Here is a 4,381-nt window from a genome sequence, read left to right as displayed (position 1 = left end):
TAGCACCGGCTCTCCTGGGCTGTAGCTCGTTTGATCAGCTGATCGCTTCATTATTGCTCAGCCTGACAAAGACAGCTGCTGGGCAGAGCTCCTGGGTACTTCAGTGGGCTGCTTCCGTACCGCGCTATGTACACACGCGCGCACACACGCTTTGATCACCCCCCTTTGGTCCCTTCTCCAACCAACGGGCGTCATGGCCCAGGTAGGCAGCAAAACAAGCTGACAGGACTCTGACTGGTTACTGCTGCTGGTTGTGGTTTGTGGCAGAGCATTGATATTGGAGCTGCCTATCTTTAATACCAGTGCTCTGCCCAGTAGCTCACTTGGTCAGATGCTGTGTAATGGCGAAGTGATCAGCTGATGAAGCAAGACCCGCTTTTCTGGGCTGGAGAAAAGCTTGCAGCAAGAGAAGTCAACAAGACTAGTACCTGTGTGCATAATCTCTAACTCTAGTAACTATCTCTCTCTCTCTCTCTCTCATTAATCTGTAAGGTGTGGGTCTACCCTCCCTTCCATTTGACTTCAGACTCACGTGGCTAACAACATCTCTCCTTTCCCAAATCTACCTGAGCATTGCTAGTGAAATAAATCACGTTATTGCTCGGCTCCTGAGGAACTAGGACATCATCAGTCCTCCGAGGAGACTGGTAGCCAGCTGGTTGTGTTAGCCTGAAGTCAGGCAGGCAGAGCAGTGGCTAACTGGACTAGGTGTCACTTTACCCTACTTCTGCTTGAGTTTACAAGACTACCAGTTTGTCTTTTAAAGGTGTCATCTTGCCCTGCCTTCTGTCTGACTGTCACTTGTCTGATTCTGTTGTGTGTGTATATGTTTATTCTTTGTAAGATCTAATTGGTCCTAATTGGACTGATCAGCTACCTCCTTGGTCCTTCTTTGTAAGGAATCTATCCTAGATGCTGCAGAAAGCCGTGCTAGTACGGGAAAGAGCCTTTCTAAATAAATAATGAAAAGGTCAAATGGGTTAACATAAATGTTCTGGCTTAAAATCAGCATCATTAAGCACTTGTGAACAGGTGCTGTGTTCTCGCTTGTATGTCAGGTGTGGGTGAAATAATTTCCATATAGCTTAACGCTTCTTGGTTAACGCGATGTACCTTGAGACTACTATAGTGTGTACATTTGGGTGTGAGCTCCTTAGGTTTTTGAGAGTAGGCTCAGTGCCTGAAATAATCAAATGTATCTCATGCTTGAAACATCTCTCCATGGACTGTGTGCTGGCAACTGTTCCTGCTTTAGGAGTATCCATTCATCTGCAGTGTAGACCAGAGCGGGGCTTGTTCGGGGCCTCCTCCATTTCCTGGTGATGTCACTGGAAGGCTTCTGTGGCTACTGGGCAGAGCACTGATAATTAAATGGGAAGCTCCAAGACTTCTGTTGCTGGATAAAACATGAGCAGTTGTGATAACCAGCCAAAATTTTGTTAACTTCTGTTGCTGCTATGCAGCTGTGCCCACACGGGTCAGGAGACCCTCTGGCTGGAGAAGGGATCAAAGCAAGAGCAAGTGGCTGGTGCTGGGAACAGTAGCTTGGTTGTTGGACTAATAGCATCCTGCCTTTCCTAGTAGCTGGAGAGGAGTGCTTAAGCTTCTGACTGGGCATGGTCCAAGGGCTGGAATAGCTATCAGATATCTGTAGCTTGTAGATTTCCATTATCTGGTAATGGATCGTTAAGAATGTGAATGAGAAGTTGGGACTGTGTGTGTAAAGAGGCTTGTGTTTAATAGAGTAGACGTATTTGAGAAACCCAGTGCTATGTGCAGGGATTCCATCTTTTATACTCTAAAATGAAATAATGAAAGAAAGACTTCATAAGAAAGACTTGTTGAGTAGTAGTCTCTAATGTGAAGGAACATTGGCACACTTTGTGAAGTACTAAACAAAAAGTACAAACTTCATGCTGATCAGTATTCAGAAACATTCTTGTGTTGCTTGGCAATTTTATAATTTAAACTCTGTGTAGTGAGACAGCAATTTAAAGGAGTAAGACAGTATGAGGCGGAGCATGCCTGCACAGACCTTTCACGTTGGCTACTAATTTTATTTCTTGGATCTGGTAGGCAGGAGAGGAAGAACTTCCTCTGCATAGTTAATATTTATATTACCTTCCTTCTACATATGTTCAGACTTAAACCATGAAGTAGTCCCCTTTTATTTTAGTTGGACTTGATAGATAATAGTTTCAGTGGTCCAAGGAATGTGGAGCTCTTCATCACAGTCATGCAGCTTAGAGGCTTTGACAGTAGTTTCCTGTGTTGGGCGATGCTGCCAGCTAGTAACACTTTTCAGCATCTGTGCATAAACTTGCTTTAAAATGGCATAAAGCACATCTCTAGAATACCTGTCAATCCTAAACTTTAAGTTCTTATCCAGTCATATTGTGTATCTTGATGACTGATGTAGAAAAGATGCAGGTAAGTAGTTCATTGCAGTTGTGAAAAGACTAATAGTCTTTGAGTTGCACCAGTCACTCAAAAGGACACAACAGACTGAGTGCTGACAGACATGCAGAAAGCACCATGAGTTAGACTGACCCTCAATGTTTGCCATTGGGGTGGGAAAGTGGGGAAATCAAGCCTTGCTTTGGAGCTGATCCAGCTGAGGAGCTGCCTGTCTGCAGCTTCTCTCCCCTAGCCTTGCTTCTGGTCCTCTCCCCCACAGGACAGCTGCCAGAACAGATGGCAGTTGAAGGTGCTCCAAAGCTCCATTATCTGAACCCTCATAATGGGTTGGCTGTGTAACTGGGGACTTCTGAAGCGCTGTAGCTCCACACTTCTGTCAGAGCACGGCTGTAGAGTGCTTTCAAGGGGCTGATCATGTGACAACTGTAACTTCTGTCTGTGCCCTGTATTTCACATGCCAAAACTTAGTGTGGGATAGACAAATGCAGGCAAAATAGGATTGGTCCCAAGCCAATCATACTTGCATTCCATGTTTCACAAGCCTCCGGGGTAGATGAAGCTTAAGCTGCCATTGAGACTTTCTGGATGTGTGATTGGCTGGCCTCAGCCTGTCCGCAGCATGCTGGCAGTGATCCTTAGCTCTATCTGATGAGGGGTAGATATGTCCTCAGCATCTTAATAATTGTGTTAAGTGTCTACTATAGGCTATTGTAGGTGGCCTTGGAAGAGGAGTGAATGGGACAAGAATATATTCAACTTTTCTCACTTTTTTTCTTTTACAGGGGCTTTTTTCAAGTCCAAGATGAAGTAGCTGACAGGTGCACTATAAGAAAGCTTTGCTATGCTCCTTTCTGTTGTAGTTGCTCTGTGGGTGCTGACAGACATGCAAGCCCCTACTTTTAACTCATGGCCCTTTACATAAAGTGCCATGAGTTAGTGCCCCCCTCCCCCTGACACAACAGACACTTGTCTGTTAGGTTTGGGTGGGGGGGCGGAGCAGGGGGATGAAACCTGCCTGCAGGAGCCTGCCTGCAACTTCTCTTCCCTAACCCCCCTACTCATCCCAGCTCTGTGGCTGTTAGCAGGAAGGGAGGGGGAGTAAGCTGCTGGCTGGGGTTTGCCCAGCCTGAGCTGTAGGGTGGGCTCGGGGGCTTCTAATCTGCCATAAGGTGGGGGGCTCCTATCTACCTGTCCCATCCTTTCCTGCCTTCCCCTCCAGGCCAGGCAAACCCCAGCTATACCTCATTTCCCCTCCTCCGTTCCCTGCTTCCTTTTTGCAGAGAGCTCTGGGGGTGGGACTAGGCTGTATCAGCCCAGCCCTGATTGTGTAACAGATTTAAGCCTAGGCAACACAAGTTCTTTAAAGCGCTCTCAAGTGGAGTGCCTTCATCTGATCCCTCATTTGATGATGGTTAACTTATTGGGTGATCAGTAACTTTAAGAGTGCTCTGCAGCCATGTGCATGCATCATGGCAGGGCTGTAGAACGCTTTCAGGAGTCTGATTGTGTGACAAACATAATTTCTGTCTGCGCCATACGGGTATACATAGGATTTCAATATCCAGGGTTCTTTTGCCACCTCCTTCCAAGTACCAGTCTGTCCTTTGCATTTCTTTTCTTGACTCTGGAACTTAAGGGTTATAACTAAGGAACTAACTTGGGTTTATTGTGTTGCTCAGTTCTAATAAAGAGCACAGCTTTCGCTGGTGTGGACAGCTTCACACTACCCTATATTTTGAGGCCGTTGCTGTAAGCTTGACTCCAGGTATACTTACCAAAACAAAGAATTTCATGCTCTGAATCACTTGCAGTCTTAAGCTGGAAAGTAACCGCAGGCAGATCTCTCTTTTGGCTGTACAAAAATTTCCGTTAAAAAAAAAAAAAAAAAAAAATCTAAAGCCATGATTAAAAGAAAGTCATGTTTCTTCCCTTTAAAGTATTTTAAAGATGGAAAGGTAAGAAA

At 45.5% G+C, this 4,381-nt stretch overlaps 1 protein-coding gene across 2 annotated transcripts in view; it reads left to right on the top strand.

Moving 5' to 3' along the window:
• Nucleotides 1-4,381, top strand: part of OSBPL1A (oxysterol binding protein like 1A) — a 152,432-nt gene that overhangs the window by 5,394 nt on the left and 142,657 nt on the right. Inside the window, exon 1 of one of the 2 annotated variants that reach the window (XM_019526410.1) lies at nt 42-123. The exons of the other annotated variant lie outside the window; for it this stretch is intronic. The gene's annotated coding sequence lies outside the window, so the exon portion shown is untranslated. Of the gene's footprint in view, nt 1-41; nt 124-4,381 lie in introns of those variants that run through there. 2 annotated transcript variants of the gene reach the window in all.

This window comes from Gavialis gangeticus, unplaced genomic scaffold (assembly GCF_001723915.1).
Source record: "Gavialis gangeticus isolate Ggan-Ray unplaced genomic scaffold, GavGan_comp1, whole genome shotgun sequence".
Lineage (NCBI taxonomy): Eukaryota > Metazoa > Chordata > Crocodylia > Gavialidae > Gavialis > Gavialis gangeticus.
Note: the sequence above shows the minus strand (reverse complement) of the source record. Positions and strands in the feature narration are given on the sequence as shown.